We start from the raw sequence: 25519 nt of genomic DNA, 5'->3' as shown, positions 1-25519 counted from the left end.
GCAGCAGGCAGCGGGTTGGAGTCTATCAGCAACAACAGCAACCGCGCAGCGTTGACTTTGCTTGGGTGCTGTTGAAAAATTACAGCTTTTTGAACTTTATTAGGATGATTTTTAGCGCAGATGGCTCACCATGCAGGTCACCATGGATAGTTCATCCATAAACTAAGTAGACTCAAATTTGACAATCTCAGACCCCCCTCGTAGACTCATATTGGGTACAGACACACAGAAAGCGCTCAGCCGAGTTGTCTGTGTTGCATATGAGACATGAGACATGTCCAGTGAAAGAGGATACCTTCAATACTGAGTGGAAGGCGTGTATGGCCAGTCCGCAAACAGGATCAACCCGCTGGTCTCTCAGCGAGCTCAATTCGGTTAATAGTCCGATATCCTTTTATCTTGCGTAGGCAAACGTGTTGTTCATCAGGGAAGCCTAAGTTTCCAACTGTTAGCGAAAGATCTAGGTAATTCATCTTTTGATGTCATTAAGGGGGACTTTCGCTGGTATAACTCGTTATGACCTGTCCTATCGAGTTGTGTTGGGCGAGGCAAACCGAAGAATTGCCAGAATCCATGGATGCACGCAGGAGACTCGACCTGAAGAGCCGAAGCTGCGCTAGCTGAATCAGTGAGTATGATCATTATTGGCTGATTTTCGGGAATGGTAATCGGCGGCAGCTTCGGCCGAGAAGTTGGAGCACAACTGGCACATCATGCTAAGGATGTGAGACAGCGATGCTAACGTCTCGATTCGACAGTGAACCGTCTGTGTACCCGTGGAGATGATTTGGGTATTTGTTTCGAAGCCAGTGGAGTACAGATGTATGCAGTATAACTAAAGTCGATTAATCGTGCTATCAAATCTTAGTGTTCTTGAATGCCAACTTCTGTCTTCATAACATTGGGGGATTTTGGCCACTGCGGAGAGATCTACGCGTTAACTACTGTGCGGAGTATTCTGCACCCCTCTGAAATGAGGAAGATTCCTTCACTTCCTGAGCCTTTCTCGGATTGTTTATAGATGGGTGCGTATACATTTTTTTTCCTTCTAAACCATAGGGGGAAAATCTGCTCATCAAACACCCTAACAGGAAGGTTAGGGTAGTGTGAGGTTAAGGTCGTCTTCTACAACAGTAGTAAAAGCCAGGACTACTCTCTTCTCGACTCACTAAAACACATTCCTATGGTCGCCAAACCCTTCATCTCTCCGGAACCACCAAAAAGGCATTGCTTCAGAGAGGGGCTAGTGCACATCCCACCCTCACGGTTAGCTGCGTAGCCTGCAGCAACGAACATCGATGACTCGCTTTGGAGAGTCCATCACGGTAGCATGCTGGCGCTTAGCCAGTTTCCCGAGTGGTCCTCACCACTTCTTTTGTCCTCGGAAGGCGGACAGGGCCGACCCCGCCCGCGCCCAACTGCTTGGCAGACATCAAGAACTGATGCCCACGTGCAACCAGATCTGACCTGCTGAAGGCAAGGATATCACTTCCCTCCATGCCGTATCAGCTGCACCAGAAGGTTGCTGACAGCAGGGTCTCCACCTGCCCCGACCCTTGTCGGGGACCCCTTTCCAACCACGGGCTCGGATCCTACCCAGTAGACCGATGCCACGACAGCGCCACTACCGGGACTTCCTCTCCGCGGCCACTTAATCGCTGTAAGGGTCAGTCTCGACCGCAGGGCACCGGTATGACCTACGAAGCCGACTTCGAACCCCTGGACCACCTCTTGTACTGCATCTGAACTAGCCATTCTTCGAGTCCACGCACCTGTAGCTTCTCTGTAGCTCCCAGACGATATGGGTGATAGCCGTTGAAACGGCGTTCCAACCAAACTCATCCCTACACATCCTCTGGACCAAATTGTCCGGAATTGTGTCCTACCCGCATATGGCAAGCATGCGATCACGCATTGTGCGAAAACGCGGGCACACGAACAAAACGTGTTCCGCCGTTTCCTCTAAACCATTGCACACTGGGCATTCGGGAGAATCCGCATGCCCGAAACGGTGTAGATACTGTCGGAAGCAACCATTACCTGTAAGGACCTGTGTGAGGTGGAATGTAACTTCCCCATGGCGCCTATTAATCCAACTATCTTCCCTCGGTATCAACCTATGGGTTCACCTTCCTTTGGTGGAACTGCCCCACGCGCGCTACCATTTGACCATAGAGGCCATCCTGGCAGTCCTGCGTATGCCTCTTGTGCCGCGCATTTCGAAGCACTCCATGTCCTCACTGATAAGAATGCTGATAGGCACCATACCAGTAATGACGCAGAGAGCGTCGTGTGACACGGTACGGTACGCGCTCGCAATCCTCAGGCACATAAGCCTGTAAGTACTTTCCAGCTTCCGTCGGTAGCATTTAGTACTTAGCGCGGTGCCCCACGCCGGGCCGCCATACCTAAGTATGGACGTAGCAACACTAGCCAGAAGCTTGCGCTTACTGGCGTACACCGCAGAGCTATTGGACATCATCCGGGACAGTGCCGCAATAGCTGTGGAGGCTTTTTTACAGGCATAATCGACGTGGCTACCGAAGGTAACCTTATCGTCAATCATCACGCCCAAGTGTTTGACGGAGCGCTTTGACAGGATAGTGCATTGACCTACACTGATCTCCGCTTGTTGCTCTGACTTCCGTTGGAGAGTCTACACCTCGTCGTACATGACATTCCATAACACCGGACCCAGGATGGAAACTTGCGGGACTCCTGAGGTTATGTAAAAGCACTTCCGACCCACCCCAGGTGCAAGAGCGCATCGGCAATAGCAGACCAGCTGGCGCTATTAAACGCATTTCTAACATCCAGAGTCACTACCGCACAGAAACGAATTCCCCTCCTCTGCGTGTATGGGATGGCAATATGTCTGCTTCAGAGCACGCAGAGTCTGCCGGAGTAGACGGTAGCAGACCTGATATGATTCCTACGTAGTTATCGTACACGGATATGAGGATATGATGGAGTACCTCTGTTCCAATGCCGGTCAACTCTAGTCCGTAGGTCAGACGACTGTCGATTATAGTGCGGGCTACTCGGAAACCAACGGCCCGATTGGTCGATGGCGTCGTGAGATTGTACGCACCAGGTTTAGCCGAATACAGTGACCCCACAATTTATGAATCGGCAAAAATGACCACAGTTTATGGATCACTCCATTTGATCAACATGGTGATTCATAATTAGTGTACAAAAATTAAGGTGATTCATCGGTGTGGGGTCACTGTACGTCAACTCCTTAACGGAAGCGGAAATGTTGCTCGAATGTACGCCATTTATCGATCGAAACTTGATTTCGTTAGTATCTTCGCCTTGGATCGCTTATGGAGTGTCCATTTCCCGGGCATTTACCTTGTCCCGGGATTCGTGATAAAAATTGTCGCATATCCCGGGAAATCCCGGGATCCCGGGATTTTTATGAAATACAGATTTCAGATTTTAAACCAGCTTTAGATTCTACTATAGTTGATCTAACGAGAATAAGTGATCATTCATTAACAAAATAGACAAAACTTGAGTACCGTCTACCCCCGTTGGTTTGACCTCATCTAATCTGAACACTTTTTAATTTGACCCCCTCTAATCTGCACATCGTTCAAACTAAAAATGGTTCAAACGTCATTCTGCTCATGGAACGGGGTGAAACGGAATGCAGAATCAAAACAAAACAGTAAAAACGGTTCCCATCAGTGTGTTTTTCGATGTCCACAGGGTTACTAGAAGTTCAAGTTAAAAAACGAACCCCGTTGGTTTGCATGAGGTGTCGTTCAAACCAACGGGGGTAGACGGTAACTAAATAAATAATAGACAACAAGTTGACCCATAATTGTTACACAGCCAATTTTGGCCCATTAATGTAGTTTTCATTATTCATCAACTTTTTAGTAATTTTCATCACTTAAAGTGAGTTTTACAAGCAGATTTTTATATAAAACAATAAAAAGGAGTTTCAATGATAAGAATGTAAAATAAAGTTAGTGTTGTTTCTGTATGAAAATCGATTATGAAAAGATTGCTTCTTGAGTAGGTACCTAACCCATAATTGTGCTATGAGTGTAACTTAATGAATCAATTTTGAAAAAATGAACTATCCCACCCATATTCGAAAGCTCGAAAATCGTTACCATCATCTTATATAAGAATAGTAGTTTGATTGATTGATTTGTCTTTATTAGAGAGACTTTCAGCCCTTGGCTAAGAATAGTAGTTTGAGCATGACGCTGAGGAAGGTGATTCAGTCCCAAAACAAAAATTTTTGGTCCTTTTTATACAGTAATCAAAAACATTCAATATTGAGGAAAATGAAAAATTTGATGAAAAATTAACCTAAAAATAAATGACGGGAGCGAAAATTTTCACTCTCATCAACAAGCGCGGCACACTACGAAAGTGATCCTTCTTAACCCTCGAACAGTCGCGTCTTCAGCCACCCTCAGCGACACCACGCTCACGCTGTGTACCACAAATGTGTTTTTTTTTCATGGTGCGTGTACTCAGTACACGACGCGACCGTAGTCCGTAACTGGGAATGATGAAATATACGATTTATTAAAAGAAGGTTTTCAATTCCCTAAAAGTTTGCCTACCTTAAGGCGTTATTAGTTTAGACGGTTTTAATACTACAGTGACAAAAAAGCACATAATTTGTATGACTTTGGACAGCATAGTCGAAATCAGGGATATCGATTTAGTACACCCAGCGAATAAACTAACGAAATTCATCAAAACACCTTATGAACTTTTGTTATATCTAAATATTATGGAAGCCATAAGAATAGTAATCCGGGGTCAAATTGATCACCTTAAAACAACTTTTGCGGATAGCATCAGTGACAATTCAAATATTTCACAATTCAAAGAATTTCTGTAAAACCAGTACCTAGTGGATCTCCATGGAACCATGTGACAGAATTTTGTTCAACAATTTAAACTTTAAGTTAAATAGCTCTAAAAATCAAAAAAATTGAAATGCCACTTTGGGGCGAAATTGATCAGTATACAATTAAGCATCGGTTGGAAAGGAAAATATCCTTCTTCGCTTAATTTTGCTCTTCTAAAACCGAATAACGCGTTTAAAATCTTACAACTAATTAATTTAATACTTAAATGCAAAATTAAATTTTGAAATTTACCCTTTAACGCCTAAAGGTAGGCAATTTAATTTGAAGTAAGTGATTTCTATCACAATAAATGACTATTTCATCATAAAACAAACTTTTTTTTAATTATTTAATGTTCTGATTAGCTACATAACTTCCCAACCAAGGCTCCACAAAAATGTTAAAACATAGAATTTACGAAAAGTCCTATTGGCAATCGATTGTTTAGTAGCAATGATCACAGCCAAATGAGAAATACATTGCAAATTCCTAAAAAAAATAAGGCAAAACAAACTTTTTTCTAAAAAAATAAAAGTTTACACTCATCTCTAGACATCTACGAACCAGATGACGTAAAAAGTTTAAGATCATTACGACGCTTAAGAGTTCCTAGTATGAAATTATAATGTAGTACCCGAATGATCAATTTCATTCCGCTGATCAATTTGACCCCAGTTTACGGTACCTCATGAAAATTCATTGTGTTGATTATGACAAACTTCATAAAATAAGACTTATGAAAAGTGTAAAAAACTTAAAATGAAGCATACTGGAAATGATCCATGAACATTTCATGAGGTCGGTCAAGCCAATCAATGTTACCCCGCTAATCAAAAAATCTGTTGGCAACTGGGTTCATATGAGAGGGAACAAAACGCAGACAACAAGCGTTTGTTGGACGATGATCAACTTTTTTGCCATGGTAAATTGGAATCATTTTTATGCTGGTCATTACCGCAAGCCGTCTTTCAGTTAGTTTTCACAACAAAACTAATTTCAGTGTAAAGGGTTAGTTGTGAATTGGGTCAATTATAAAATTGACAGTATTTATCTGTTGAATTGAAGCGAAACTCAGTCTGCACAAATTTAGTGGCGATGTATATATTTAAAATGATCCTGCAGAATAGTCCATTTCACGAGCCGTTTTTATGAATGAAATTTTGGCAGGAGATAGCGTCCAAACCCGTGAAAATCGATATCAACATCAACATTGTTGTCACTTCGTAAAATGGCTCATAGTAATTTCAACCGCAAGCCGTTATTCCGTGTAGGAAAACAAAACTATTTCTGAGTAAGTTCAACCCAGTGACTGAGTAGAAATTTTCCTCGGTAGGTGATAATTAGAACCTGACAAATGTACATTTATTCGTTAAATGGTAGGTAAGTTAATCGCCAAGATGTATGCAACACACGAACCATTAAATATATTAATATGTTCGAGACGTTTATAGATTACGTCACATTGAAATTTTCCATTTTAAATCACTTTTCTCCCTCTACGTCAACATTTTAACATTTTCATCTCCAAAATGTGTGCATGGATTATTACACTTTGTGAGTACCTCTTAAAGCGTGTCGTGATTCACGATTGTTCCCTTGCCTTAGCGAAGCACACGCTTAAAAATGTTACATTAATATGTGTACTATACGTAACGTGTAAACTTGCCAAAAATTTTACTCAGTTTCTGAGTTGGTCTCACTCAGAAATCGAAAAATCCTTTGTTTTCTTGCACAGTTTCCATTAATGGTGGGACAACTCATTGGCAACGGGTTGTCCCACTTTCAGCTGAAACGAGTAAGAAAAATAATCGATTTTTCGATTTCTGAGTAAAATTATCTCAGCCACTGAGTAGATCTTTTTCTTGGTGTACTAACTAGAACCAGGTAAGCGGTAAGTTAGTCGCCGAGATGTATGCAGCACACGACCCATTAAATGTACTAATGTGTTTGGGACGTTCTCAAATTACGTTACATAAAAATTGTCCTTTTTCAACCCCTTTTTCCCTTGCAATCAAACTTTTTGCATTGTATCTCCAAAACATGTATCGGGATTATCACATTTTGCACATACTGACGTGATTTATGATCGCTCCCTTACCTGTTACAACGCACACGCTTAAAAAATGCTACATCAAAAGGTGTACAATAATTCACTACTTTTCGAGCTCAAAATAGATCTTCAAAACCACTCCGTTGAATATGCAACTTAAATTTACTACATCTACTGTTGGGCTACAGTAGAAAATGGTTTTCGCTACAACTTTGTCAATCTAAAACAATCAAGTTAAATTCACAGCTCAGATGAATTATTTTAGGGTCCTCGATAAGCGTTCGTGTCTAGACTTGGATAATGGGAACGTGGGAATGAGAAGCATTTATTTTGTGGTACCTTACAAACTTTTTCAAATATCTCTGGAATGGCTTGAAATATCCAAACCAAATTCAATAGCGTTCAACTACAACCTATTCCCTATCAAATAAAACATGTTGCGGCTCAATCGATTGACATTTACTAGGAAAAACATAAGCTCATTTCTTTACTTAGCATTATTAGCACACCTATACACACATGCGGACGGACATTTGCTCAGTTCGTCGAGCTGTGTCGATTGATATAATGAGACGTGATAATCTGAGCTTTCAATCAAAAAATGATATTTGGAATGAAATGATAGCCTTTCGGTACAACTTTGTTGTACGAGAAAGGCAGAAATACCAAAAAACGCAAAAACAAGTAGGGCTTTCATACCTTACTAGGTTGTTTGTTTTTAAGATTTTGGCACATTTTTGTGGTAATTTGTTTATTCGTGTGTAACATGTACTAATTAGAACCCGGTAAGCGGTAAGTTAATCGCCGAGATGTATGCAGCACAAGACCCAGGAAATATACTAATATGTTTGGGACGTCCTCAAATTACGTTACTAAAAATTGTCTATTTTCAACCCCCTCTTTTTGCAGTCAAACTTTTTGCATTGTTTCTCTAAAACATGTGTCGGAATTATCACATTTTGCAGATATCCCCCAAAATGTCACGTAATTTATGGTCGCTCCTTTACCTTACCTTACAACGCACACGCTTAAAAAATGCTACATCAAAAGGTGTACAATTCACTACTTTTCGAGCTTGAAATATAACTTCAAAACCACTCCGTTGAATATGCAACTTAAATTTACTACATCTACTGTTCGGCTATAGCAGAAAATGGTTTTTGTTACAACTTTGTCAATCAAAAATAATATGAGTTAAATTCACAACTCAGGTAAATTATTTTAGGGTGTCCAAGAAGCGTTCGTGTCTAGGCTTCGAAAATGGGAACGTGGGAATTAAAAATATTTATTTGTGGAAGTTCGCAAAGCTTTTTAAATATCTTTGAAATGGCTTGAAATATCCAAACCAAATTCAATAGCGTTCAACTACAACCTATTGCCTATCGAATGAAACTTGTTGCGGCACAATCAATTGACATTTACTAGGAAAAACTTAGGCTCATTTCTTTGATCTATTATTAGCACACACATACACACACACATACACACACACATACACACACACATACACACACACATACGGACGGACATTTGCTCAGTTCGTCGAGCTGTGTCGATTGATATATAAGAGTTGATAATCTGAGCTTTCTATCAAAAATTGATTTTTGGAGTGAAATGATAGCCTTTCGGTACAACTTTGTTGTACGAGAAAGGCAAAAATGGTGAACAACAGATCACGTTCACAAAAGATAGTCGCACTCATTTAAACTCCACATTTTCCTCAAATCATGGTAGAAATATATATAACTTTCCTTAAAATTTCGGCTTCCTTGTACCGTTTTTCGCCATAGTGTACCAATTATGGCTAATCCCATAAGGAATGCATGCAAATAGTGCGAAAAGGAACCGAAGTTAAAAAATGTACCCATAACTGGTACAGGTTTCCTATCATTGGCACACGCTGTAATAAATAAATACTAAAAAAAGTTTTGGCTCTGTTTCTATATTTTTCCTGTAAAGTATGGAAACTAAGCTATCTTTTAATATATTGTTGACTTTCGTTGGTCTTCTCGTTATTTTTGTACAAATAGTTTTCCTTAGGTAGTGACATAATTAATACAGGCACCCTATCAAATCTCATACGGTCGATAAACTAGATAAATGTTGGAATTCCTAGCTTGTTAGTAAAAAAAACTTAGAACTGAAGGAATTTCGGTAGGAGCTTCTGAAGAAAACACCGGTGGAATTTCAGGAAAAAAAAACATTTGGGTGAATATCAGAAAGAAACCCTGGAGGAATTTCATTAAATCCAGAATGATTTTCTGAAGAAATTTCAATTGTTGGGGTAACTCCTGCAGAGACTTCTGTAGAAACTTGTAGGAGAAAATCTTAAAGAAATCCTAAAAGGAACTCTTGATGAAATTCCAGGGGTTAGAAACTGTTTTAGCCGGGTATCCAAATAAAATCTTCTATAATCCTAATAAAAACTTCACATCCAAATTACCTAGAGGATTCCTGAAAGAAATCCCTTGAAAATCCAAAGTATTTCTGGAGGATTTCGAAGAAATCACATCGAAAATAAAATCATCCGTCTAGAACTTTCCGGAGAAATATCGAAAGAAAGTTATGAAAGAATATCTAACTTCTAATTGAAATCCCGAAAGGATCCTTGAGGAATCTCTGAACTCTGGTGGAACTCCTGGAAAATTCCCGGAAGAATTCTTGATTAATTTTCTAGAACAACTCCAGAATTAAAAAAAAAACTGCGAAAACTCCAGAAGAAACTCTTGCAAGCTAGCATGCCAAAAGATTTAAAGGGAAAGGTAGACGGTTTTAACAACGTAATTATTTGTTTTATTATGAGTCTTATGTGATCAAAATTTCCTTTACAAAAGCGTAGTTTGTGAACGGCCATCACTGACTGGACCATAATCACAACATGTTCCACGAGTTGCCTGCAAACGCGGAACGGATTGCGGTCGCCTACAGCAGCTAACTTAACAACGACAGACAACGACGACCTTAATGTTTCGAACCAGCGAGGCTGATGGAGCTCACCTACTAGCATAGGCACATTTGCATACGCAGAGCATCATACTTATTTACTCATACCTCCACTAGTACCTGCTCGTAATCAACCAGCAGTGCGGTGGGTGATAAGGAAAAAGGTGCATCGAGAGACTTCAGTTTGCATCCGATACTGCTTCAGCTTTTGATGTGGTGCATCTTTTCGCAAAGAAAATTGGGACGGTCTCGGCAAGGGGTCTTAAATTTACGACCAGGGAGACGAAATGGGACTTTTATGCAAAGCTAGGAGGAGACCGCTAATTGAAATTTGAGCTGCTTAGGAGTGCTGTCGGTTCAAACCTGAATCTGGATGATCTACATGATTATATTACTTCAGTAATCGCTTGAGTGTTTTTTTTTTTTCAAAAATTGCGTAAGACATCAAGTATTTCAACGAAGTTTCCATAAGATTCCACAAACAAAAATCATAAGGGAATTTCAAGGAGTTTCTTACAATATCCTGGAGTTATCCTACAGGAATTCCACTCAAGAATTCTATCATGAACTGCTCAACTTTCAAAAAATTGCTATGCAAAATCTAATGCAATGTTCAAGAAGCATCCAACAGCATAGGGAACGTCCATAAATTACGTCACGCTTTGAGGGGGGAGGGGGGGTTCAGCAAAGTGTGACGACTCATACAAAAATTTCAGAGGTCCCATACAAAAAGTGTGACACAGGGGGGAGGGGGGGGTTGAAAATGATCGATTTTTGCGTGACGTAATTTATGGACGTTCCCATAGCTACAGATATGCATCACAGCTGGAACGATACAAACCGTGAAATTGCACACACGTACACCTAGACCTACTTTCTTCACGCTCCGAGATGCTGTGCCGGGTCTGTCTGCTTGCTGCATGCAGGCAGATATCGTAGCGTAGCACGCATGCTAGAAGCATCACATCTATCGACAGGCAATCGAACTTTACAACTTCTCGGGAAGTTTCCTCAATAAAAAAAAAGAAAGAAACAGAAGAGACAGACAAAATTGATCGTCGTCGTCCGTCGAAACCGAGCGACGATCGACCATCGGAACCATCGGAACACCCACACATGCGTGTGTGCATAGATCAGCAGGGATGGTAGAGCTGCGGAGCGCATACAAAGTATGTAGTACGACGGCTGTCGGCAGTAATAATAACAATGCAGACTACCAATGCAAAAGCAGGAGCTGCAACAACAGCAAACATCATCGGCCCAACAGGGAAGGTTGACTTCGAGATGCGGCATAAAAAATTCTAAACGAACATTTGAAAAGGGTCTATCTACTTTTTGTAAACAAACATGTTTTTGCCTCTGTAGGGCCCATCTGCATAGCTTGAAGAACACTCTTTCTGATAAGGGTGTTGATGTGCGTGGGTGGATACAGATAGGCCCTACACAGAGACAAAAACATGTTTGTTTACGCAAAGTAGATAGGCCCTTTTCAAATGTGCGTCTAGAATTGTATCAAACCTGAGCAGAATGAGAAGGAAATGTATGACGAGACGAGAGAAAGAGCGTAGTATAATTGTTCTTTTCACGCGTCTGAAATCGAGAGGTCCGATCCGGTCGAAGATTATTGAACCTATGTGAAAGGACAGTTCGCTGAACCAGTTTTAGATTGGCACTAGAACTGGGACAGTAATTTATGAATGGATAAATCTTTTGGAAGATTTGTACTGTTTCACAAAACAGTTTAACCCAAGTTATAATGATGATTAACCTGGGCTTGTTAGGGGAATATCTGTAAATAAAAGAAAATCGGGTTAAGTACGGTTCCTTTGAATTCCACTAAGAATTTGCATCCTTTGACAGATACGTATTTCGACCTCAACTGTAAGGTCGTCTTCAGTGTCTTGTACTTGACTCGACTTTATTTCCAAGTTATAAGTTCCTTAACTTAGTCGACTTCTAATACAAGAAGCGTTCAACATAGCTCTGGTCCTCATAAGTTCCTACCTCATGTTCCCACGAATCAATCGATGACAAAGGCCACCAGAATTGATTCACGGAATTATTCAAAACATACTGCAGGAATTCCTAAATATTCTTGCGTGATTAATTACAGTTTTCCTAGGGATCCCTCCAGAGATTCAGACAAAAAGTCGTACAGAGACTTCTTCAAACAAAACTACCAAGAATTCCTCCACAAATTTCCCCAGAAATTACACTGGAATTGAGTCCAAGGATCCCTCTAGAATGGGCTGCAAAATGGTGAGTCCAACATAGCTCTGATCCTCACAAGTTCCTACCTCATGCTTCCACGGGTCAAGCGATGACAAAGACCGCCAGCTAAGAGTTGTGTGCTTAGCTGGTAGTGCAGCCTGGGCACTGTTGTCCTTCTGAGTTCAGCTAGAATGAGGAGTTACGTACCGAGCGTCTGTTCATTAAGGAGGTGTGCCTCAAACAGCGTTTGTTCTGGCATCCAGCGGCTGAGTATGAGATTCTCCTCCACCAGAAGCTATAACTAAGGTGGCAGCTCAACCACGGTGGGTAGGAGACCTTAGGCTAACAAGCTACTGTTTCCGAAACCCATAAAAAACGTTACAGAAACCGAAAATGAAAGATTACGAACTGATTCAACGGCAACAACTTTTAGCGTGGAACAACGAACAAGAATTGAAACTTGGAACGTATTAACACAGGCCCAGCAGGGTAAACTGATACAACTAGCCAATGAGGCATGCCGTATGAAGCTTGCAATCCTAGGACTGAGCGTAGTGCGTTGGCCGAACTTTGGAGAACACAGATTGGCGTCGGGTCCAATTCTGCTATACTCTGGCCTACGAGGTGAACACGCTCCTCGCCACCGTGGAGCTGGTTTCCTTCTTAGGGCTCACGCACACGCAGCGCTCACGAAGTGTAAACCTATTGATGAGAGGATAATTCAGGCCAAACATGTCTAAGGTATCGGCCAGAGTGGACGCGTCACGCGGCTCGACGCGGGTTTTCGTATTCAGGCGTCCCTGCTCAACAAGCTAGGGAACCTGTAATAATTGGTTGCGATCACATTTTATGGATAACTCGCTTCCATTGCTGCTCCAAGAGAGTTTCATTATGGTTTTGTTATTACAACGCCCTTCATTGTGGTATACCATAGCTACTGCTTTGAAAGAAGCTTGTCCTCTGCGGTCTGTGCGGACCGAAAGAGGTATTCCTGAATGGAGCTTGGACCTGTTCAAGTTCTAAATGTCTTCGGATAAACCAGTCTTTTGTATAGCTACGAATCTTTAGCTTCTACCCCGAGGATTGTAGCTATAGAATCGATTTAGTGGGCACTAAAAAGCTCTGCTTACTTCAAATCTCCTGGAGAAAATGGGGCTTTGTCCTATTTTTCTCCAGAAGGATTTGGGTTTTTCAAACATGTTTTGAACTCTTGTAGTTTTCTATTGGGTATTTTCATGGCGTGAAATTACTCTGTAGTTTAATCCCGAAAGGGTGCGTGCGTGTCAAATCGTATGGGAAATCCGCGCGTCGCGTGACGCGTCCACTCTGGCCGTACCCTAAAGGTCCTATCTACAGAAGAGAGGCTCTCTTTGGTTTCTCTCTCTTTCGTTAATATCTCAGCTGTTTATTTGAATTATGATTGTCTCCTTGCATATAACGATGGTTAAAACCATCGTCTTTTGATTTGCACTGCAAAAGTAGTTGAAAAGTGTACCATTACATTGCAATAATTGAAAGAGAAAGCGAACAAAGAGAGCCTCTCAAATGCAGATAGAACCTATTGAAATGTTTGGCCTGAATTGTAGCCAGATTCAGAACACGGGTTCGAAACCTTACTATGATCCAATGTTACGTGCCAACCGAATGGCAAGACAAAGAGAACTTTTAAAGTCAACTGAATGCTGTCGTGGACAAGATTCCGAAAGGTGATATCAAGATCTTCATGGGCGATCCGACAACTCGGACTATGAGCACGTCATGGTCTCGGAGAAATGAGCGAAAACGGAGAGCTGTTCGCAGAGTTTTGTGGCAACAATGATATGGTGATCGAGCAGTGCACAAAGTCACATGGGTTTCCCGCGATGGCTCAAATCGACAACATCTGCAGCATACGAAAATGGAGACGGAGCCTTCTTGCGTCCGATCATCATCTCTGAATCGGCGAGATCCGACTGCGTATTGGTACGGTCCATCATCGTCAGGAGGAGAAAATCTGGCGCCGGTTCAACGCAGACTGGAACACGCTGCGGTGAAAATGTCCTTCGTCGAGGAGTTGGAGAACCGTTCTGTGAATATCCCAGAAGGTGAAAGCATAGAAGATCAATGGAGCGCCATCAAGACCGCCTTCATCGCCACCGGCGAGAATAATTTGGGTGAGCTACGCACCCGAAGAAAGCAGTTATCACAGGGAAGATAGAGGAGCGAAGGAAATAAAGCGATAAAGCGAGCGAAAACACGAGGAACCAAAGTCGTAGCGCTATTCTGCTCTTGAGAAGGAAGTGAAACGCTCATGTCGACGGGAGACAGGTTTCCTGTCGGAGATCTTTCCAGCAAGGATCGGTATATTCGCCTCACTCCATTCATATTCACTCCTCTTTGCTGAAGCGAATCGAGAAAGATGCAGCCAACGGATAGTCATGATCAAACATGCAACCCCATCACCAGTGGGAAGCGATGCGCAAATTGTTTGGCATGGATATTCGTCGCCGTTCGTCGCAGTTTGGATCGCACGCGAATGAATGAATGGCGAATGGTGAAGAATGCTGGTGAGCGATCGAAGCGGCTATTATCATAACTAGAAGAGAATTTTTGCATGTAATGCATACATTTTTAGTGTATTATTGTTGAAATGCAAGATTAACAAAGAAAATAATAAACATTTTTGGAAACATCAAAAATTCCTGTGCACAATATCACTCACGAATCGCATCACCGCTCGATCGCTTGCGATGCGAATGTGGACGAATGAATAATTTCGAAGTGTGGCTTCCCACCGTTCGCCGGAATTTGCTGTCGTCGCTGACAAGCAAGCACACAAACTAAAGCGACAACCGTTCGCTGCTGACTGTCTTCGCATGTGGAAGAAGATGAAAAGTGGAAATCAGAAACCCTGCTTTCCAGTTTTTTTTTCAAAGTTCTTCCAGGATTTTTTTTATGGTAGTTTCGGGATAAATTTCTAACCATTTCTCTTGTGATTTTTGCAGAAGTTCTTCCAGAGACAGTTTTTAGATATTTCTAGTGGATTTTCTTGCGGGTTTTCGCACGTATTTTCTCCCGGGATTCTTTTTAGAGGTTTTCAGAGTTTCTCCTTAAAATTCCGAAAAATTTTCCCCTGGGATTAGTCCCAGAATATGTGGTTATTTTCGAAAAACTTGACCGGGATTCCTTCAGATATTTCTCCTGGAATTTCTTACAACAAATCTTGTAAGTTAGGAAACATTCCGAGGTAAACTCTTAAAAAAAATCTTGCAAGAACTCCGGGAGCAATTTTTAAAGAAATCTTAAAAAGGAGCATCCAGAATCTTGGGATAATTTCAGGGTAGAGATTCCGAGAATAATCCCGAGAAAATCTGTAAGAAAATAATCATAGGTGGATCACAGCAAAAAATTAGATAATCAACTATAAGGAAAAGCCTTGAAAAATTAGAAATCCCAGAAAAGTCTACAGAAAATTTTAGGGGAAAGCCCAGAATAAGTTCAGAAAAACTCTGAGAGACATCTGAGAATAAACACCAGAAGGAATCTTCTGAGAGAAGTCCCGGGATAAACCGCGAGAGAAATCTCAAAAGAAATCCCGCGAGAACCTTTGGAAAATATACCAGCTGAAAGTTCTGTAGAAACCCAAGGAAAAGCTCAAGAAAAAAGCTTTCTCATATTTCTTGAAGAAATCACAAGGAACTTCGAAAGAAATCCCAGAAGGAATTCCTGCAAAACATTAGTGAAAAACTCCTTAAAATATGTGTAGAATTAGCGTTCAAATTAAAATACACGTTAATATAAACAAAAAAAAAAACTCCTTAAAACCCGTGGAGGATCTTTAGTAGAAATCCCGGGTATATCTTCTTCAAGAGGAATCCCGAGAGAAACTTTAACAGTAATTCCGGGAAAACATCTGCGATGTATCCTGAGAGAAACTCTTGTGGAGATTTCGGGATAAATCCTGGTAGAAACCCACGGGAACTCTGGGAGCAATACTGGGAAAACCTCTAGAGATATTCTGTATGATCCCCGTAAAAATTCTAGAAGCAATCGATAGGAATTCCGGAATCCTGGAAGATTCTCGTGGAAAGAAATATTAGAATTTTAGAAAGTTGCTGGTAGGAATCCGGAAGAATCTACGGGAGGAATTCAAAAAAGAATACTAACATGAATGGCGTGAAAAATACCGAAGGAATCATGTAAAAAACTTGGAGGAATTTCAACAGGTATTTCCAAAGAAATTCCAGAAAGAAAACCCTGACAGAATTCCTGGAAAAATCGTTTATAGCCGTTTTTTTCTAGAAGGATACACTAATACTACATAATTAAACATTTTTTATTGATATCCACAATGTAGTAAACTCTGTGGACTCTATTTCTACGTAGATCTACAAGTAATAAAACTCGCAACTTTTTTCATACGACCCAATATTTTTATTTTATTTTTTGTCGGTGCAAAATTTCCCTGAGTATTCACGATATTCCCTGAGTATTGAAGGTTTTTCCCTGTTAAATAAAATTCCCTGAGGATACCCGGTTTTCCAGGTTTTTCCAAGTAGTAGACACCCTGCTTCCGAAGGTAATGAGAAGCAGTGCCAAGCGTGGATCTTCGAACCGACGTACGCAGTATTCGACGTACTCGGACAGGCGAAATGAACCCCGAGCTCAAGCGACAAAACTTGCAAGGGCTACTGTTCTTTATCGTAATCGACAAGATGCTGATAGGTGCGCCAAGTGTTTCCTTTGCAAACTGCTCTGTTGTTCAGCAAAGTGCTCCTGTAGCATCTATGCCGATGAAAAAAAAAATAGATTTTTTTTGCCCGGCGTGACGCCGAATGAATTTTCGGTGGCGGCGGCGGCGGCATGAAAGGGCGTGGTCATAATTTTTAAATTTTTGTTTATTCCGTTAATCAATATCAGTGTTTTATTTTTTAGTAACTCATCATTTTTAAGATGCAATGACATGTTTATAGTTACGGTTTAGTTATTTTTTTTGAAATTTTTTTGAAATTATTATTATGGTGAATTATCAATCAGCTGCCCAAAATATTATCCAGAATGACCTTCTAAAGGAATTCATGAAGGAAATTCTAGGGGAATTCCCGAATAAGCTTGTTCGGAAGGCAGAAGAACCTTTAGAGCGTTTTGATCGTCGAAGCTTAAAGCTAAAAAAGTACCATTTATTAGAAATGTATAATTCATCATATGTGAATAAACTTACGATAGTCTTCTCGTGTGTATAATTTAAGCTGTAGTTCCAGAACAATCCCCAGAAATAGTTGACAAGGTGTTCTCAGACCCTTTTTACCTACAGATGACTACAGGATAACTCTTATAGAATATGCTGTAAAGTTCTGTGTATATTAGACTGGGTCAACAAAGTCAATTTTTTGGAACAAAGCTTTTTCGATTCATTTTAGCGTCCAAAACAACTGTGCATAATTTGGGAGCGATTGGTTGCGTCCCCGTATTCCGCATTGCGATTTAAATTTGTATGGAATTTAGTATGGGAAAACGTTCTTTTTTGCATTTTTCTCCTAAATCGTATTTTTTTGTCTAAAACGATCTAACTAATGACTTTGAAGTATAGCCTAGGATATGCCGAAAAACTTCGCCGAAGACCGCAAAGTGATCCGACACTTGTGAAAAAAGTTATAACGCACAGATTGCCCGGTGGTGCTTATCATTTAACATGTAAAGGAATAACATCAATAATAAAATCTCAGGTTTTGGCCTAAGTTACCAAGCGAATAACTTTTTTCACAAGCGTCGAATCACTTTGCGGTCTTCGGCAAAGTTTTTCGGCATATCCTAGGCTATACTTTAACGTCATTGGTTAAACGGTATTGAACAAAAGTATTCAGCTTATAAGCACAGACAAACAGACGTAACTCTTAGAGAAAATTCATCAAAAGCTTTTGCCCGGTGTCATTTTCATGAGCACACTGCCACCTGTCGGTAGAACCGCGCGCGACACTGTCGGCCATGATGGATTTCGATTTGACGTTTTGCTGACACGCACACTACTACACAAATTGCCTGTAATTTTCGTTTGCATCGTTCAGCAACGTGTACACAGACAAACGTCAAAGCGATCGAACACTAGCGCATCTGGTGGAACGATCGCGCAAATCAAATGAAATTTGAATTGATCGTTAAATGCATGGTCCAAGCTGTTTTGAAGAGTGTTACGTCTGTTTGTCTGTGTTATAAGTAAAATGCAAAAACGTACGTTTTTTCATACTAACTTCCATACAAATTTCAATCACAATGCGTAATACGGGGACGCAATCAATTGCTCCCAAATTTTGCACAGTTGTTTTTAACGCAAAAAGGAATCAAAAAAGGTTTATTCCGGATTGATGCGGTCAAATTTAAATTTTCTCCACACAACGTTGACCCACTCTAGTGTATATATATCTGTTAAGCTAAATTCAGTGATATAAATTATAGCGGAGCTTACATTTAGCGGCTAACAATCCAAACTAAGAAATACAATAAGGGATCAAATATCAATTATAACGCACTACCGATGTTTTGCATTCGTATCGATATCGCTAGTCATCCACTTGACATGAACTGCCAATCGGACCTGCCACAATCGCATTGACATCTTGTTTGACATCAACGGCGTGTTCACACTCCTGCATTGGAGCAGTGCTGCCGGAACAAAGCTCTTTAAGGAATTTCCGGAGCAACTCGTACAGGCATTCCTCTAGGTACATCTACAGGAATTCTCGGATGAACTTCTAAACGAATTTCCAAAAGAACATCTGAAAGAATTCCCTGGTGAACTCTTAGAGGAACATTTGGGGAAACTCCTGGAAGAATTCCGAAAGCAAATCTTAGAAGAACTCTTAGAGGAATTTCCGGAAGAATTCTTAGTGGAACTCATAGAAGAATTCTCGGAGGAAATTCTGGGCATTCCTTCTGAAACTCCCCGAAATATTTTAGAGCATTTAGTGAAGTAATTGCCAGAGGAACTTTCGGAGGAACTTTCCGAGGAACTCGTAGAGAAATTGCCGAAGAAATTCGAAAAGGAACGCAAGGAGGAACTCGTAGAGAAATTACCAGAGGTATTCATAGATGAGTTCTCGGATGAACTCTTAATGGATTTCCCGGAAGAATTTCTTGAGGAATTCTCAGCCGGATTTCCAGAGCAACTCCCGATGGAACTCCTACAAGAATTCCCATAAAATTCGTGAAGAAATTCCCGGAAGAACTCAGATACTTCTAGAGAAATTCCAGGGAGAACTCCTAGAGAAACGTTTGGGGAAACTCCTGAATTTATTTCCGGAACTTTAGAGGAATTTCCGGAAGAACTTCTAGAGGAACTTCCGGGGAAATTCTTAAAGGACTCCTTGGAGGAAACTCCTGGCATACTTATATAGCAACTCGTAGTGAAATTGCCTGGGGAACTTTTTCCCGGTGAAACTCGTAAAGGCGTTTCCGAAGATATTCGAATTCCCGGAAGAACTTTTAGAGAAAGTACGGTGAAACTCTTAGTGTAATTCTTGGAACAAAATGGTAAGGAATCTCGGAAGGGAAGGAATACCTGGAAGAATTTCTAGACGAAATCCTAGAGAAATTCCCACAGGTTCAGAGAAACTTCTGGAATAATTTTCAGAAGAACTCTTGAAGAAACTCCGGGAAGAACAGCTACAGAACTCGCCGAAAGAACTCTTAGAAAAATTCCCGAAAGAACTCCTAGATGAATTATTGGAGGAAACTTCAGGTATTTCTAGTGCAATTTCTATGATTTCTTAAAGGAATTCCCGTAGAAATTCGTTGAGGAATTCCCGTAGAAATTCGTTAAGGAATTCCCGGATGAACTCGTTGAAGAACTCGTTGAGGAATTCTCAGAGGTGCTCCTAGAGGAATTGCTGGATGATTTCCTGAAGGAATTCCCAGGAAAAACTTCTAGACTTCTAGATGAATTCCTGAAGGATCTCCTAAAAGAATACCCGGAGTTACTCTTAGAGGAATTTCTAGAGGAAGTACTACAAAAAGTCTCAGTGAGACTTCTGTAGCAATGCCCGAAGAAACTCCTACAGGAAGTCTCGGAGGAAACCCTCAGATTTCCCGAAGGACCTTCTAGAGTTCCCGGAGGAACTCTTAGCGGGATGGTTGGCGAAACTGCTGGAAGAATCCTCAAAAGAGTTGCTGGAGAAATTTCGTCTCTTCTGGAGATGAACACGACAAAAACACTTTTTCAGAATCACCAGCATTTTCTTCAAACTTCGGAATCCCTACATTATTTTTCCAGCCATCAGTTATCTTCAGGAACCCCCGGTATCTTTGTAAACTCATTTTAATTCGAAGGACAAACTCTTTCACTTTTTTAGAACTGTTATAAAACAGGACCAAAAAATGGACCATCGCTGAAAATGACCTTACAAATGCTATGTATGCAGATGACTCCAATGAATTGCTTGACAAATTAAATATATAAATCAAGAAAAAATATAATTTATCAATGCGTTCAAAAACTTACAAAAGATCAGCGTAGAAAATTGGAGTTCGGCGGCGTAAGCGGCGGCGCGCCGAAAAATAATCGGCGGCGGCGGCGTGAAACGAAAATCGGCGGCGGCGCCGGCGTTGCGCGGTGGCGCACACCTCTAAAATTTAGATTCAACTCAAATTGGTTTTTAAATTTATTTGAAAACTGTATTTGAAAATTACTATTTTTTTAATATTCAAGGTTCTTTTGCTAGATTTGAGCCAAAAAAAAATCTACAGGTACTTTTGCTAGAAAAAGTTACGATCTAGGGGAAAGTTGATCACTTTTCCTATATTCTTTCGAATACAATCAGGTAAAATGCACACGACTTCAAACAAATAATTGTAAAACATGTACTGAGTGGACCTGTTTCAAGTTCCTTGAACGAATTTTTTACAAGTTACTGTTGCATTTTGTAAAAAAAAATGCTCAAATGGCAAAATTTGAAAACTTTCAATCCGGAGTGAAGTTGATCAACCAAAGACATAACAGTCTAAGATTGGAAAATTATTGTACAAACTAAGCTTGATGATGCTGAATCTGCATAAATTTTTAAAATTCTGAGTAGTGGTGTATTCTGTATGTTAAATATAAAATAATGGAAGTTACAGAATGACCCACATTAAACGAGTAAAGGTAGACTGTTTCTTAAAAAATCATCGTATATTCCCAAAAATATGCTATTTTCACATAACACCTATTAGTTAACATCAGTTTTAACTGATTGTTATGTTCAATACCATGAATAGATAAAAGTTGTGAGTCATCTTATATACAAGGCATCGATGGGAGGCGATTTTTTTGAAAGACAGTCTTTTCACTGAGTTTTAATACACATACAAAAAAGTCGATAATTTTATGTAAAATCTGTCACAGTTGACATAACAACCACAGACAAACAGACGTAACACTTGCGAAATTTCCATCGACCACGCTTTCAACGATCATTTTAAATTTTCATAGTTGTGGCTTTCACAACCAGAGGCGCGCGCATCGTTTATCTATGCGATTGACGTTTCACACTAGCGCCTTCTGTTGACGATATTGCACAACACAGTGATTCGTGCAACTTTTCCACCAGGTGATGGTAGTGTGAACTGGGCGATGGATTTTCATGAAAATCGTTCAAGGTGTTACGTCTGTTTGTCTGTGTAACAACCATTAAAAAATCTTCAAATATATTTACAGAAATGATTGACGTAAAAGTTCTTCCACTGAAACAAAACTGTGGCGTCCTTAGCGGTTAAAAGACGTGGATCCCATAGTGATCAACTTCACCCCGCTGATCAACTACTCCCCGCTGATCAACTACTCCCCAGATTAAGGTATTCTAACTGAAGTTTCTCCAATGGTTTTATTTAGATTTCCTCAAGAGATATTTTCAGTGAATACTCTCAAATTGCATCCTGGCATGCCTCTCGAATTTTCTTTAGGAATGGGGCACGCTCGGTGTAGTACTAGATTTGCAGTAATGAGCTAAATTTTAGTATGGTGAGAAGGCCAATTCTCCGTTTCTGCAATGAAATGGTGCAAAAAGTGTAGGTATTATGATTCCTTGCCTAATTTGATGCTGTTTGAGCAAAACTTATAACTATGGTGTTTATGTTGTAAGAAATGGAGAAAACAACAACACTGTTGCCCAAATTTTTGCTCAAACAGCATTAAATTAGGCAAGCAATCATAATATCCACTCTTTTTGAACCATTTTATTGCAGAAACGGAGAATTGACCTTCTCACCGTACTAAAATTCAGCTCATAACTACAAATCTAGTACTTCACCGATCTGTCCTATTACTGCTGCGGTCTCTACTGCGATACCTCCTGAAATTTCTGCGGGGAATGATATTGAATTACATAATACAAAGAGTTGAGCCATGGAGTTCCTTAAGGTTCTGCCATCCAAATATTCCATTTTAAGTCACAGAGAATTAGAGCTGTCAAGGAATTCCTTTCGAGGAGCCACTCCAGGCATTCATATAAGAGCCCCAAGAGCCGCTTCAGGAAGTCATTCCGGAGCTATCTAAGTGGTTCCTCCAAGGATTCTTACCGGAACCCCTCCAGTGATTTTTCAGAGTCCATTAAGAGGTTCATCCCGAAGTACCTTGTACGGTTGAAATCCCTAGCGGAGCCCTCCAAGCATTCCATTGTAAATTCCTTCCGAATTCTACAGAAATTCCTGTCGTAAGCTCTCTAAAGAATTCCTTTCAGGAGTTCCTCACGGTGGTCCCCCAGAAACTCCAGGAAGTTATCTCCCTTCGATTTCTCCAAAAAATTGTTTCGGAGAAGTTCTCCTTGAGTCCCTCAAAGAAATCTCAGAGCCCTTCATGGATTCCTTGCAAGGTCCTTCCAGGAAATTCCCTTCTTCCTTCGATTTCCTTCAGGGATATCATCTCACACGCCCCACCAGATATCCATTTCATAGTCCTCCCAGAGATTCCTCAAGAAGTCGATCTAGATTTTTCCTCCCAATCCCAAAGTTCCTCTAGAAGTTTGCCTCGATGTTTCTATATGTAATCCTCCCGGAGCCCATTAGCCTTGACCATTCAAATCATATCGAACTGGATAATGACGTTGTTTTTTTAGCTCAATGGGCTCTGATATTAAAAGTAAGCTTGATGATCCTGCCGATCGATCCTCGGCGGCAGGTCTTACCATCGACGTTAACAAGACTAATTCGTTAGATGTAAACATAGAAGGAACTAAGTAAAGGGGCCATTAGACTGTTTGTCGTTATGACAAATATTTGCCATTGTAGTCCGACATTTATCCAAGGTTGCTATGATTCAGGCTGTGTTGGTCATTTGTTGGGCTTGTTTGACCAAACATGTCACGTCTAATGGGACCTTAAATTTTGTCAATAGGACAGATCGGTGAAGTACTAGATTTGTAGTAATGAGCTGAATTTTAGTATGGTGAGAAGGTCAATTCTCCGTTTCTGCAATAAAATGGTGCAAAAAGCGTGGGTATTATGATTCCTTGCCTAATTTAATGCTGTTTGAGCAAAACTTTGGGCAACAGTGTTGTTATTTTCTCCATTTCTTGCAACATAAACAACATAGTTATCCAAAGTTTTGCTCAAACAGCATCAAATTAGGCAAGGAATCATAATACCTACGCTTTTTGCACCATTTCATTGCAGAAACGGAGAAATGACCTTCTCACCATACTAAAATTTAGCTCATAACTACAAATCTAGTACTACACCGAACGCGCCCCATTAACGGAGTTATTATGCAGTGATGTGACCACAATTACTGTATCGGAAAATATAATAAACCAAATATATAAAATCCCCCTAATATATAATTGAACATACATTAAAAATGTTCTAAACCTTGAATTTGTCGATGCTGTGCTGTATATCATGTCTGCAGTCAAAAAAACATGCGTAATGAGTTATTTAATATATTCCTATCATAGTAATTACATTTACGTACAGACGTGAGTATGGTTAATTATTTTTATCTCTTTTTACGGTACTTGCTTTTCCCGAATGATTTGGAAGTCAACATTATAGATTGTGATAAACATATCTTTTTCCAGAAGTAGACACATTAGATTATAGCAATGTTAACATATAAAATTCCCAACCTTCCGGAGATGATTTTTCTTCTACACCTTTTGTGAGATTCGGAAGACGACTTTTCACGGCTCCATGGCAAACACACCCAAACGACACTGTGCCATGGTGGATGCATATTCCTGCTATTCATATGAAACCAACACTTTCAGCGTTCCTCCGCTCCCGATTGCTGCTGCTGCAGACCACTTCTAGATCATACCGTGAGACACGATGATTGTCAATCCGTAATCGTTTCTTGCCCGTAGTTTCTTTCAAAACCGAGTAGTTCACCAAAGTATTCTGCCATCCCCGTCTAGAATTCCGCCGGAAATTTCCGAGATTTTTGGAGTTCAAACCTCCTTCGGAATAATACACTTTGTACAATCAAACACGCACACGAACACATTCACAGAGCAGGGCATTCTCACTCGTAAATCTCGCTGTGAGGACAGCAAAACAAGCAACAGCAACAACTCCACTAGCTATCTGGCTGGCCATGTATACATCCAATCCGTCCGTCGTCCCAATCATCCATACACACCTTTCGAGAACAACGAAGGAAGACGGCGACGACTGCTGCTGCTGCGTGACGTCAGGCTGGAACATTTTTCTCACTCCGCACTGTTTCTTCACTTTTCTCGCTCGTCTACGACTGAGCTGCTGCATCCATTATTGCGGTGGAGTCGCCGAAAGGAAAATGCATTTCCCGGCGCCGGGAGCCCTCCACGGCCGGTCGAAACCTATCGCATTCGGTGGCCGACGAGTTGGAGCACTTTTTGGCACTAATTTTTCGCGGAAATTCACTGATTAAATGGGCGATTTTTGCGACACAAACGGGACACCGATTTTCACTTCAGTTTCTTCACGGGTTTACTGCTACCTACTGCTGCGCTCGGTCTCACGGACGACGGCGACGGGTTTCGGGTTGGTTCGTTTCGTTCGGGTTCGCTTCGCTCGGGCGACTGGCTGGAGTTTTTTTTTTCTTTTTTGACGTTTTCTTTTGGATTTTCGCCGCGCGCGCAGGGTTGCTCCACTGTCGAGAAGCGAAATTACGACAGGGGTGTCATGCTGGAAGTGTTGAAAACCCGTCGCGAGATGGTGCTGTTCTGTACACTGAGAACTAAACTATTGCCGTTTTTCTTTTTGATCCAGTTCCAACCTGGGTTGGAACTGGATGAGATCACAGTTTGAACCCCAACCCGATTTCGGTTTCGCTTGTACTAAAGTTAGTTTGACGTTGTTTGTTTACACATTTTCCGCCAATCCAGTTCCAACCCAGGTTAAAAAAGAAAAACGGCATATGTCAATGGCGCAGTGGCAAATTTCCAAGCTAGTGTACTTTTTTCACTTGTTTTTATTAACATTTGGTGTGTGACTCAATTGAACA

The 25519-nt window shown here is 40.8% G+C and overlaps 1 protein-coding gene across 6 annotated transcripts in view; it reads right to left on the bottom strand.

The window, feature by feature from the left end:
• LOC115266517 (segment polarity protein dishevelled) overlaps positions 1-25091 on the bottom strand; it is a 34730-nt gene extending 9639 nt beyond the window's left edge. For 3 of the 6 annotated variants that reach the window (XM_029872784.2, XM_029872791.2, XM_029872795.2), the window contains exon 1: positions 24674-25090. The gene's annotated coding sequence lies outside the window, so the exon portion shown is untranslated. Of the gene's footprint in view, positions 1-24560 lie in introns of all 6 variants that reach the window. The other 3 variants (XM_029872769.2, XM_029872776.2, XM_062861227.1) reach the window with 2 other exon arrangements.
• Positions 25092-25519: the final 428 nt, after the last annotated feature.

The sequence above is a fragment of the Aedes albopictus genome, chromosome 3 (assembly GCF_035046485.1).
Source record: "Aedes albopictus strain Foshan chromosome 3, AalbF5, whole genome shotgun sequence".
Classification (NCBI taxonomy): domain Eukaryota; kingdom Metazoa; phylum Arthropoda; class Insecta; order Diptera; family Culicidae; genus Aedes; species Aedes albopictus.
The sequence above is the reverse complement of the archived record's forward strand: the minus strand, read 5'-3'. Positions and strand labels throughout refer to the sequence as shown.